Source organism: Mauremys reevesii, linkage group 2 (genome assembly GCF_016161935.1).
Source record: "Mauremys reevesii isolate NIE-2019 linkage group 2, ASM1616193v1, whole genome shotgun sequence".
Classification (NCBI taxonomy): Eukaryota; Metazoa; Chordata; order Testudines; family Geoemydidae; genus Mauremys; species Mauremys reevesii.
The window spans coordinates 134,988,156-135,001,801 of record NC_052624.1 but is presented as its reverse complement, the minus strand read 5'-3'; the positions used below and the strand labels follow the sequence as shown (position 1 = coordinate 135,001,801).

The window sequence follows — 13,646 nt, the reverse complement described above, 5'->3', positions numbered from 1 at the left end:
AAGCCATGACACTGCTCAACATTGGAACAGAAGCAGTGTTTCAGAAGGGCTTTTACATACTTTTTAATGTTAATATTAGGGCTTAAATTCTCAAAGTATTTTTCTGAGCCCTATGCCCTTCTCCCTCCCCCCAACATGCCATGAAAATTCCAGGAGGTTGAAAATATTTACCGGAACTTGGCTCCAGACAACTCTGACTGAATTTAAGCCCTGATATTAGCATCAGGCAGTGAATTTTCACAGTTCTTGAGTTAAATTCTCTGCTAATGAAACTCCACTGATTTCAGAGAATTTAGTCCCTTTACTTTTAATTTTTGAAATATTAGATCAAGTAGTAATTACTATTGTTAGACTTTATTGTACAAATCTTAAAATAAGACTTCTATAGTAACAAATTGTATTTGGAATACAAAAAATTGTGGTAGACCTTGGCAGGATGTTAATAGTTACTCATCTGGTACACAGCAGCTCAATTGGGCTCTCCCAATTTCAGCTGGGTCTCAAAGAAAGTAAATGGGAAGGGACTACACAACATTCAGTTTTTTGTTTCTGCCCCTTCTCACATTTCATGCCACATCCTTCCCAGAGTTCCTGGAAGAGATTCAGGTACTATAAGCTCTCTATAGTAAAGTAACTGATTTAGAAATTCAGGCATTGCTATTTGAAGGCTGGCAATCAAGGATGAAGTAATAGAACAATAGACTGGCCTGAGAAATCCAGATTATTTTATTAGGGGGAAAATATTCTTTGTGATCATGAGAAGGAAAACCAAAAGAGTACTTTGAAGATCCTTCTTTCCCCCACCATCCCAAAAGTGACTTGTATACATAACAGAGTGAAGCCAATCTTTGACTTAATAGTCACACAAGAAGTAGCCAACATAGGTATTATGGACTTGAATACAACAGTTATTTGCTAGCTAACAAGTCAAATTATTTGCCAATTTACACCCAACAGAGTGCCAATGAAAGATTTAAGACACTTATGGATGGTACATGTGCTAGCACATTGGTGGGCCTCTGGGGTGCTGAGATCATGACAGCCAGAGTGATTAAACACAAACACAGGATCTCTAAGGCAGTAAATATTAATGTCTAGATTCTCCAGTACTGTACAGTTGCTGTGTACTGCACCATCAATATTCTGGCCCTTCAACTGCCAAAGGGGCTAATACCTACCTCGGAGGTTTGATTAAATTCATGGTTGTAAAGTGCCATGAGAACCTCAAACTGTAAATGCCATAGACATGCCAAGAATATTTAGTATATAGAGGACCTATTAAAATAGGTCACTCTAAATTATTTTACAACTACAGTATATTATACCAGCAGGATTATCTGGGAAGCAAAGTCTATTGGCACAACCTGAGCTGATGTAAATCAGCATAGCTCAAGGGAAGTCAAACAAACAATGCAGATTTACACCAACTAAGACAGTGGCCCTACATTTCCTTCTCTGCTAATATAACCCAGATGTCCTTTTTGCTGCGATACCTGTTACTGCATCACATTTGCATGGTACCACTGCAGTACTAAAGCTGAATCCCTCAGAGATGCTTTATGTACTTTTTGGATAACAATTCTCTTCAGAACCTATTTTGCCGTTCCCAGTTTCATGCTGCTCTCTTCCTTCCTTTACTTCTCTCTCCCAGTCAAACACATCAATTTTTGAGCTTCTCACGTTACTTTTCAAAAATAGATCTGGGCCAAAAAAAGAAGAGAAAAGCAATCCCACTACGTCAAAAAGGATATCCATTTCCACTGTTTTATTGGTGCTCTGCTAGAAGAGACTATGACTGCGTCAGAAGACAAATTGAACTGAGTCAAAATAAAATTTGTCTCATGCAGGCAGTGGCCCAAGTTCAAAATGGCATTAAGCTGAGCTATTCATTAGAATAATATAATTTGAGAATATTATGCAGTATAATATAACAATCACAATAAAAATCAAATGCAGCATTGGACTATACCTATGACAACTCTTCAGCCAAGGCCTGGGAAGTCCAAACACATTGCTGAAATTAAGCATATGACACCAGGTTGGCAGCTTGAAAAAAAGACGACATTGTGCCAATAATAGTAGCATCCTTTTTCAAAATGAGTGTACATGGAGAATCAGTTCCAGGCTACATCTGGCTGGACTTTAATCCCTTCACTGTATTCAGATATTAATAAAATTAGTCTATTTTATTCCATTTTATCTATCCAAGGTCTCCAATTTGTTTTGAAAAGTCTTAGTAAGTTTCAAATGCTGCTAATGAGCAAACTATTACTGGCAGAGTTCAAATAAATCCCTTCACAAATCTTAGGGATTTTTTGGAGAGTTTTCATGCTATTCCTACAGTTCATTCACTAACTGCTGTACATTTTCCCAGTATTTTTGTAATTTTACACAGTTCAGTGATGTATGGTTGTCAGAATTTTCTGTATTTTATCTTCTCTCTCTCTTTCAGGGCTTCCTAATATATTTTTTAAGACTCCAGTACATATTGTGTACCAACAATTAACATATTTCTAATTTGTTCATTATGCATTAACACAATATAAAGCTATAAGACTGCTCACATTCTTCCAATGGAATGAACTTTGACTGCTAACTCTCTGAGCTTCATATGTTGTGTTTTGGGCAATCAGATCCACAGAGCTATGCATCTGGTGGATCTTCCCCCACTTACCCTCTAAGTCTAATCATCCACCATGGTGTGTTGTGTGTGGGGGGACCCACTTCATGATAGCTTTCCCTATAGTCTTTTCCTATAGTCTTTCCTATCAGCCCTTTTTAAATGGTGAGGAAGGCCTTGCACCAGGCATCCGCACCAGGGTGTTTCCACCCTAAATGCTAGGCTAGTGTGATAGGAAGTTCATTCATATTGCTTATTGTGCTTAACTGAAGGATCATCATTGTAATAAAGTACAGTCTAGAGGTCTACCTGTAGAATAATGTATATCATTTACAAAATATACATATACTTCGAGCAGGTATTTAAAGCCAATAAGACCTTGTGACAATCCGAAGTCGACAGTTATACTCTTGAACATCATTGCATAATTTTGGAGCCCATTGAGTTATACGCTAACTGGATAACAGCTTTTCAAACTCTGGCCATACCACTGGCAGCATGTACACATGTTAAAACCAATGGCATGGACACTGAGAGACTGCAGTACATTCACAATTTGTTAGTGAACTGGCTCCAGTACTCTGCTGTACAAAGTTGATGGTTTCTGTAAAAAAATAACACCCCCTAGAGCTTCCCTCTCCCACCCCCACTCCTGCTCTAACATTAAGAACTTCATTGACTGACTCAGATTTTCAGGTACAGTAATTTCTCGCCTAACGTTATAGTTATGTTCATGAAAAATGCTACTTTAAGCAAAATGATGTTAAGTGAATCCAATTTCCCTATCAGAATTAATGTAAATGGGGGGGGGTTAGGTTCCTGGGAAATTTTTTTTGCCAGACACACACACACACACACACACACACATACATAGTATAAGTTTTAAACAATTTAATACTGTACACAGCAATGATGATTGTGAAGCTTGGTTGAGGTGGTGGAGTCAGAGGGTGGAATATTTCCCAGGGAATGCCCTTACTGCTAAATGATGAACTAGCAGTCGACTGAGCCCTCAGTGGTTAACACGTTGTTAATTTAGCCTCACACTCTACAAGGCAGCACGAATGGAGGGAGGAGACACAGCATGGTAGAGAGAGACAGAGACACACACACACACCCTGTGTGTGAGAGAGAGAGACAGACAGAGAGAGACACACACACTGAGAGAGAGAGAGAGAGAGAGAGAGAGAGAGAGATGTGCATTTCCCCTTTAAGTACGCTGACCCCACTCTAAGTACACTGCCTTTTTAAGTTAGCAAGTTGAGACAGCAGCTGCTGCCAGCAAGCTCCCTCCATCATGAGCCCTGTCATATCCGTCCTTCCCCCCCCCCCACACACACCTTTGAGGGCAGGAGCAGCACACAGCAGTGGCGGGAGGGACAGCTGAACTGCCCAGCAATTATGGGTGGCTGCTGCACAGGGAACTTAGGGGAGCTGATGGGAGGCTGCCGTCCAATCCTGGTTCCAAGCCCCCACCAACTAGCTCCAGTGGGCTGCTCTTCCTGCAAGCAGTGGACAAAGCAGGTGGCTGCCAAACAATGTTATAAGGGAGCATTGTGCAACTTTAAAGGAGCATGTTCTCTAATTGATCAGCAACATAACAACGAAACAATGTTAACCGGCACAATGTTAAGTGAGGAGTTACTGTAATCAGTTAACCTTTATTGCTATACTAATCTCTCAATCAGAAAAAATAGGAAGGCTTGGTAATAGACAGCTAATAGAGTAAAGTGGAGCAAATAATTGGGGTTTTTTAGTTCAGTTTTCATTTTGTTCAATCCAATATGACTTTTTCCCCCATTTTATCTTTGGATGCATTTTTTACCACTTTGTTAGTTTGTTTTAAACTAGATGTAGCTAAATTTGAAAGCAAAATGTAAAGTCAAACAAAGTCAAAACATTTCATTTAGAAAATATCGAAAGAAAACATTCTGACCTTTTTAAAAAAAAGTTCAGACAAAACTATTAATCAAAATTGACCTGAATTCACAAATTGTTTTGGTCAACCCCAAACTCCTTTTTTCACCAAATAAATTATTTGTCCAAAAAATTCTGCCCAGCTTCAGTGCAGACATCCTGCTTTTAATATACATCCGATGAGCTTGAAATACTCTACAAAGGTGAGTTGTCCCTTTTTTTCATTTGTGCCTAGCTAGGAGGCTGCAACCTTCTCTTTCAGCTATGGACCATGCTAGTGTGATCCATATTCTTGACGCCTTGAGATTAGACTACTGCAAGGCACTCTATAGTACCTAAGTTTTGAAAACAATTGAAGAATTTGAGATGGTGCAAAACACAGTGACCTACCAAAAAAAACCCCAAACCCAGTACATCTCACTACGCACACTTTACACTAGTGCTCTGCCTTTATTTTTCAAGTGACATTTAAGTTGATGGATTTGACTTACTTCAAGGGATTTTCAGAGGGACTAGGAAATGTCTGGTTCCCCCGAAGTACAGTGTGAGATGGAAAAACTTCTGGTAGATGGGGCTCTCTGTAGTATCCATTAGAATTATAAGGCTTCACTTCCCAGAGTGCATTTGCTACAGCCCTGTCATGGGTTTAGCAGACTTCTTAGTTCCATATACTTTTGCCCTACTTCTTTTCATCTTATACTGACTCGCCCTGCACACTGCACTGTTACCAGCCCTCCACACACCACCTCCCTCCCCTTGGCTTCTAGCTGTATTAATTAAAGTTTCATTTTACTCAAGAGAGACTGTTCCACATTTAGTAACCATTTTCAATATGATAATTTACAATCTCACTTTACACAGGGAAGTAATCTCTTTTTTAAAAAATCAACATTATAGACCTTAGAGACCACCAAATAATATTTTGCTTTAAAAGTTATTAGAAAACCAGGTGTTCGCACCATCAGCACTTCTTGTAAGTTTGTATTTTACTTCAGGAAACCATTTACTGAATAACTGTTCTATGAAAGTGCACAGTATGGTATGATGACTTTAAAAAAATAGACATCAAGAAATTAAAAAAAAAATCAAAGAAATCTGAATTTTACAAGAAAATGTGAGTACTGTTATTTCCATTCATTTCTTCCACCCCTAACTACAGCCTCCTTTACCACATAATTTCAGGCTGAACAACATACACCATTTTTTCAAATAATTCATGTTACTGATTCACTGTATTTTGCCATTGTAATGTTCAACAGTCTCAGTAAAGTATATGTGTGATAAGTAACTGTTATGGGGAGAAAATGATCATACAAAGCAGATAAGGGACTACTGAGCACGGTTGCCAACTTTCACACGGTAAATAAGCACCCCGACTTTCACAATAAGCCAAAAATCAAGCTAATCCCATTTCAAAACAAGGCCCAGACAAGTCAATCCAAAGATCCCCAACACTCTATGTGATTAGATCCCCCTGGTGTGCAGTCTGGGACTGTGGTGGGCCCACTGTGCATCCCTGACTCTCTCCCCCCTTGCCCCTGCTTGCCGGGAGACGATCAAAAAAAAAAAGAAAGAAGCAAGAAGCTATAACGAGCCAACAAGCGACTCACAAGCCAGTTAAGCCAAAAACAAGCCCAGTTTCTGTGTTTTTTTCCACAGGTTTGGCATGTCTGCTACTGAGAGAGGCAGTAGCAAGGAAGGGTGAATAAATGTAATAAATCTGTGCTGTTAGGAGAATGGCCTTCATTTCCTGGCTCTGGTCAGATGACATGGGTCACGATTACAGAAGGTTTAACTCTTCCACATGACAAGTGGTTGATAACTACTGACTCCAGTGGCTACAGTTAAATCTTTTAAAAAGAAATATTAAATGCAAATAATAGCCACCTGTTCTCATATAGTTTTTCATCAGTAGATCCCATAAAACTTATCAACTGAACACATACACAAAAACTAATATGGCCAGTTAACAGAATATGCACATGTCAAGGTCTAGGAGGAAGACACTCTTAAACCCCAACACACAAGCGTATCATCCTGCCTTTTATTAGACAGCTGTCAGTAACTACCATCTCTGAAGTTCAATGGCTTTCTGTACATATAGCCACTCACTCTTGAAACAGTATTGTTTTGGCCACCGAGGTGGCCTGGAGCCTGTATTTGCTGCTCAGGGTGTTTTTCCACGATCAGTGACCAAGGTGATGTTCGTTACCTTTCATCACAAGAACATTCTCAGTAGTACTCTGGATGTCCTAAAGAAACAGATTGCCAGTGTCTTCGTTCATTTCGTTTAGCTGTACACACAGGCGGACATACAGGAATGCTGGTAAGGGACTGGTTTCATGTCCTGGCTCCCCATCCCCTGACATGGGTCAGGGATACAAGAGTTAATATAACCCAGACTAGAGCTGGGTGAAGTTTTTCAAATGTCAAAGCTTCAATGAATTTTCAAATTCTGGTTCAAAAAAAGAAAGGAGGGGAAATGGGGAGATGAGAAAATGTTTTTGTAATTTTTTTCTGCCCCCCCTGCCAAGTCTGCTCCAGCCACATGAGAGGGTTTAATATCCCACTGGTACCACAGCCTCCTGTTGCAGTAAGTGATTACTGTGGCGAAATGCAATCCATGTGCTCTCAAGAGGTTGTGGTGAAGTTTTGGTTTTTTAATTCCTTTTCATTAAAAGGAAGGAATGTCACGAGGTTATAAAAGTTAAAACATTAGACATGTGGCACCCCCGACAGGATGCAGAAAGAAAACTTACAATGCCCCAACCCCCGCATTTCATCTTGTTGCTGCAGCTGACTGGGGTCAGTACAATTTTTTCCATCTGCACTGCCGTTGAACACAAGCAGAGTGTCCTCAAAGCTCTTCACTGAAGAAGCTGTTAATTGCTGAAAGCTGGACATGTGTGTTAAGTCGAACCATTTTTTTAACCCTTTCTGCATTGGTGCCAGAAATGACAATTAAAAAAACACCACAGCCTTCCTGACACAAAGCTTGTTTTCTGTGCCCTAGTTTTCCCTTGCCGAAGCGTTCATGGAGTTGTCCTTCCAGTTTCCAACAGCTAAAGGCCAGCTGAAAATCCAGAGCAATTTACAACCACACTTCAAAGCAACCAAAGCCTAATTAAATCCAGCAGCTGCTCATATGTTTAATATGGGACTTCCCCCCCCCCAATTTATTTTTTTGTTATTATTTACCAGATAAATGTTGATATCTTACTGCTATGCATGCAGTACATGATCAAAAACCTTAACTGAAAATATGTATCCATTCTCTATTCTTACCTAACCACATGAGTTCAAATTATTCCCTCCATCCATAAAGGCTCAGGGAGTGAAACAGGTGGATCCCTGAGTGGGAACCTTGATGGAGGGAGTGCTACCTCTGCAGCATCCTTCCCTACTTCTCCTGTGGGCTCTTCAAAAAGCCCCACAGAGACCCTCCAGATCTGCAGCTGAGGATATGGCTAGGGAATAAGCCCTTGGCATGAACTGTTACCCAACTGATGCCATGGGGATTCATAGATTTTTAAAATCAGAAGGGATTTTTAGATCATCCAGTCTGACCTCCTCTGTAACACAGGCCAGAGAATTTCATCCAGTTACTCCTGTACTGAGTCCATTAACTTGTGATGGATTAAATTCCTCATGGACAGTAATAATCACATGGCAGTATTTGTGTTAGTAGTGACATGGGTTCCCCAGGGGACCTCCATCCTGAAAGTTGGAACAAGTTTATGATCCCTGGAATAGTGGCTCCTACAGAGTTGCAATGCCCTGGAATCAGAAACAGGCAGGTAAGAATGGATGTAAAAGGAGCCAGTCCTCTGTGTAGATGGAGGGTTCTCCACGTCCAACCTCACTTCCTCCCTGCCCTGGTTCCTTGTCCCAGTCTCTTTGCCTCGTCAGTCCCAGTTCTCCCCCAGCACCCTGGATCACCCACAAACTCCTCCTGTCAGGAGCTCCTCATCAGATCAGTCTTCGCTCTCCCCCCACCCCCAATCTCACTGGCTCTTTGTCTCTACCCTCCACCTCCCATTATTAGTCTCTGTCTCACCTGCACCACAACCCCAACCCTCAGTCCATTTTCCATTTCCCACCCACTGCCAGCCTCCAGTCCTAGTTTCCTCCATCTCCCCCAGGATTGGTGTCGCAAATCTACTCCCCCACCATCACCCCCACCACCGCCCCCCATAGGTCTTTTGTCCCTTCTGCCTTTGAATCAGGCAGCTTCTTCCCCCATGTTGCCAGGGCCCAGCAGGGGATCATTTAAATTACTTTCTTGCTCTCAATTCCAGTGCTTGGAACTGCCATGTCCCTCAGCCACAACTAGGGCTGCCAATTTTGGTTGGATGTATTCCTGGAGGTTGCGTCACATGACAGTCTTTAATTAAAGCTTAATCTTTATTTCCTGGAGACTCCAGGACAATTCTGGAGGGTTGGCAACCCTACCCACAACTGCAGGGGCAGTCCTGCTCAGTCCCAGGCTGAAGCAAGTGCAGTGGGCACAGAAACTTTGGGTCATCTTGCTTCTAAAAATTGAAGGACTCTGATCATGTACAATATGTATTTTTTCAAAGGCATGTAACTCAGGCAGATTTGAGCACATCCCTGACACAAAGACCACAGCTTTGCCCAGTTTCAATTCCTTGCTGCAAAGCATGGGAGCACTCGAGCTTTTTAAAGAAAAGGTAACCCAAATTTTTTAAGCCCGGGCAAAACACCTTATTTTCCCCCTAGTGTTCAGAAATGAATGACCCCTTTTGACAGAAATTTTCCAAAATTTTCAGAATGAGGCAGACACCTGGAATGGAAAATTTCAGCCCAAATGATTAAAGTTTGTCTAAATTATAAGCAACTGAAAAAAGGGTCTTATAATGGAAGTGTTGGGCAACCTTAATAATAGGTGCCAGTTCCAGCCCCACCTATAATCAGTTGTAGTTCTGAGAATCTTGACCACATTTCCTGGAACTTTTAAGTTCTCTGATTTAGATGGAGGGTTATGTTCTCTGGGCAGCAATCTATAATGCTCAAAGAATTCAGAAGGAATTAGTAAACATTTTTTTTTGTGCCGTGTTTGTCTGGTAGAAAATTAAGGACTTCTAGGTTAAGAGTTCTTGAACCGTATGTACAATAGAGCCCTAGGATAAAATCCTGGCTCTAACAAAGTCAATGGGAGTTTCCTTGTTTACTTCAATGGAACCAGGATTTCACCCTTAAATCATATTAAATATTCTATTATCTGTACTATCCCGAGTAAACCCATGAGCGATTCCATAGTATGTGGATTAGATCCTCTTAAAATGCAAAACTTTTGAGAAAATAGAATACTGGAAATGGCAAAGAAAATCCTCAAGTTGTCAGGAGATGCTTGTTTGTTTTTTGTTTTGTTTTTCTTTTTGTTGTGGGAACACTGAGGCTGAGCTTTTCAAAGCTGCCAAAAGTATTTGAAAGCCTAAATTCCTGGCAATATAGGTGTCCAAAAGCATTAGAGGGCTGTGAAAACTGGAGTCTATATTTATTCACTCAACAATTCATTTTGACAATAATATTACAGAACACAACAATGTTGGACACAAACAGAGACAGTGTTGTTTGATGTTTCTAGGCAATGTAGTCCATGGGAACTATGATTGAAAAGTTATTCTTGATTACAGCTGGGTGGAATTGAAGTTAAACAAGTTAAAACTGGAAATAAGGCATACATATTTTAAGTGAGTGTAATTAACTAGTAGAGAAGATTGCTAAAGCATGTGATAGATTGTCCATTGCTTAAAATCTTTAAATCAAGATTGGATAGAATTTCTAAAAGTTTGTGCTTTCAGCTAAAGTAAGGTCACTGGGCTTGATCCAGGAATTACAGTGTGAGTTGCAGGAATTACAGTGTGAGATGCCATATCCACTCCTATGTGTAAGGTCAGACATCATAATGATCACCTCTCACACTGAATGAATGTTCCCGGACAATCTCTGGAAGTATTTTGTAGATTTTAAATAATAAGCTCAATGGGCTTTGCTTGTTTTCTCCTTGTGTGTTTTATTTCCACAAATCTTCTAGCAACTAAGATTACAATCAATGTACACATAAAGAGCTGATTTTAGAGGGCAAAACTACAGAAAGTGAATTTGTAATGCCTGAACACAAGTATTTGTGCTGGAAATCTGATTCTAACAGTTATGATATTCCAATAAGGGATCACATACCATATGATCATATGGTAATCAAAATTAACAAAACACCGATTAAATCTTTAACTATGAAATGCCCAGTAAACTGCTTGCAAACAATATACAGATGAACATAAATTATTCTGTAAATAGTTATAAATTCAAGCAGTTTATAAAGCATTCACAAAAAGACTCGTGAACAAACAGAATCATCTTCAAAGTCCAGGAATGGTCCAAACACTTGCATGAAATGTATAATGGAACTAGTCTTCTGAACCATTTTATGGCATTTAATGGAAAATTATACCGGTTCCAGAATGCTGTAATATGTTTGAAAAAGGCTTTTAAAAGGTTAACAGTCTCCACTGACTTCTATAGGTTTCTAAAGTAATTTCTAGAGACCCCCTTATTGGCTTTATTCCTATTTTGTTCTGCCCTACCATAGATAATTTTTCCATAAGGAATTAATAAGGATTTCTGTTCAAGGCATGTTCAGTAAACATTATAAACAGAGCCTTTGTGGAACCCTATGAGACTGCTCTAAATAGGTTACAGTACCTGCACCTGTGCAACCCCAACTGCAAACAGGGGGTGCAGATGTAAAGCCCAAGTTGTTACTGTTTGAAGCAGCTTTGCAGCCAGCATAAGGTCAGCTTTTTTAATCCGACCCATTTTCAGCCAATGGGCAATTTGTGGAAACAACCTGGAGCTGTGACCCCTTTGCTTTTTAAAAAGCCATGAGGGGTTTCAGTAATGGGAGAGTCTGTATAGTGGTGAGAATAGGAGATTGTAACCCAAGGACTTCTTGATGCCAGCTGGCAGGCAGTACAGGGGTGCATAAGTGTTAAAGGGATCCCCCGGTGTAGAATTCACCTTCTAGTTCACCAAAGAAGTGTCATGTAAGGTTTTCACTGAAAGCCTGCATCACACCATAATCTTAGTGACGTGTATCTGTGGATAACATGTAAGGAGATATGTATATATATTGGAAATGATATTCTCAAGGCCTAGCAGTTAAAGGCAGGTAGCGTGCCTTGAGACAGACTTCACCAGACACTGATCTCCATGGTTGATCATTGTGTACTAATCAGTACAGAGAAGAAAGATTCTTATAGTTACAGGACGAGAGGAAGAAAAGAAGACCACAATTCAGAGACAACATGGGGTGTCTGTCAAATTCATGTACATTAGAATAATATGCCAGTAAAGGGCAAGAGATCTACTTAATAATGTCTGCAAAATGTGTAGGTGAAAACTAACTTCTAACCCATAGATTTTGAGAAGTTAACCTAATTACTTATTAATTCACTCAGCCATTAGAACTCTGAGTGCATTAGTGGAAAATTGAGAGCATTTTTCCTCAAAGCTCTTTCCTGTAGGCCTTTTGGAGCCACGTGTTATAGGCCCAGTTCAAATAAATGGAGATCTGGATCTCATCTGAATGAAGATTCAAATCTCTCTCTCTGTCACACACAAATATGTTGTGAATAAATATTATGACAGACTGGACACATGATGTGGTCTTGGTTGCAGCATGGACTATGCTCAAAGATTAGCTCTTTGCCCAAGCAGCCAAAGTGCTGGCTAGTTGCCACCTCTCCTCTTCTGAACTCAAAAAAAAAAACACATTTTAAAAAAACATACTTGGAGGAGAGACTACAGCATTATGAACAAAGTCCAACACTATCCAGGGCCTTTTAAGTACTCAGTAAGCAAACAGTCACAGTGTTTAAGAAAGCTAAACCATGACCATGATTTTTTAGTTCTCAGTTTTGGATACATACAACAGATATTCCCAGGTAACACATTACTTCTGAGAATCCTCTGCCTCCAGTCCTAAGCCATAGCCTGTCCATCCCTTTGGTAAGATTTACTCCTTTACTTGACTGGCCTCTTAGGCCTGGCAAGCTCAGCTCTGAAACATGCTCCTCTTACTGTGGGGTTGTGCCCCAGCACAGGTTCCACTTTGGGGTGGGGGAGGAGAGGGAAGGAGTAGTGAAAGTTCCCAAAATTCCCTACGGTGCTAAAGGAAGCTCAGCTCTTACATCATCTGTCTAACCTATGGTCTGTAGATCAGCGCATGAAGAAAGAAGTAGGTAAAAGCTTACAGAAGCTGGTCTAATAAAAGATATTACCTTACCCACCTTGTCTCTCTGGTGACCCCTTTCTAAAGTTTGTTATTCTAGAAATATTCCTTTTACTCTGTACTTCCTGTGCTTCCATTATGGTCCAATCTGTAAAAGAGAGAACCTGCTTTTAAAGTAGCCTTCACCACCTTAAAGATTTCTTTAGAAGTTAAGTTTAGCAAATCCCACTCATTAGGCTTTAGTTTATTCCTCAAGAGAAATAACTTCAGAAATGTACCATTTGATTTTAAAAAAGCCTGCCAAACAAAAACAGAAGGTGCTCAGGTGTTTGTTCAGCCAATTATATAGATAAAATTCAGTTGAGAAATTCAGATCTGTATCTGGGTTCAAATTTCAACATCAGCCAGTTTTGGAGTTCTTTGGGTCTAGTGACTGTCTGGGCCCATCTCTAAGCACTCAGTCTCCTGGGTAATCTTCACTTCAGAATTAATTCAAGTTGCCTACACTTGAGTTACTCTTCTCAAGTGAGAGCAACCACATTGAGGAATAACATTCGAGTTGCAATGTCCACACTGGCAGTGTGCACACTTATGTGTAGGGCTAAGACTCCTAGGGGCATATCCCCTGCTCCTTAGCACTGAGGTAAGCTGAGCTGCTCTGTGAACTCTTTCCCAGCAAACTGTGGGAAAACTTTTGGGGTATTTGCAGGGCATAATTGTGAGAAGGCACTGGAAGACTAGCAGCACTCAAGCTAGCCTGTGTCCATGTGGCAGAGTGGTTGTGTAAGCAGTTGAGTGAGTTGTGCTCATTTGAGTTTCCACCTCTCCCTCTCCTCTGGCCAGCCAACTCAAGTT

At 40.4% G+C, this 13,646-nt stretch overlaps 1 long non-coding RNA gene across 1 annotated transcript; it reads right to left on the bottom strand.

Annotated features, from left to right (window-relative positions):
• Nucleotides 1-6,628: 6,628 nt before the first annotated feature.
• Nucleotides 6,629-12,936, bottom strand: LOC120399333. The gene is made up of 3 exons (XR_005595097.1): nucleotides 12,850-12,936; nucleotides 8,204-8,314; nucleotides 6,629-6,992 (listed from the first exon to the last, which is right to left on the bottom strand). It is a non-coding gene; the product is annotated as an uncharacterized LOC120399333 (long non-coding RNA).
• Between the last annotated feature and the right edge of the window lie 710 nt (nucleotides 12,937-13,646).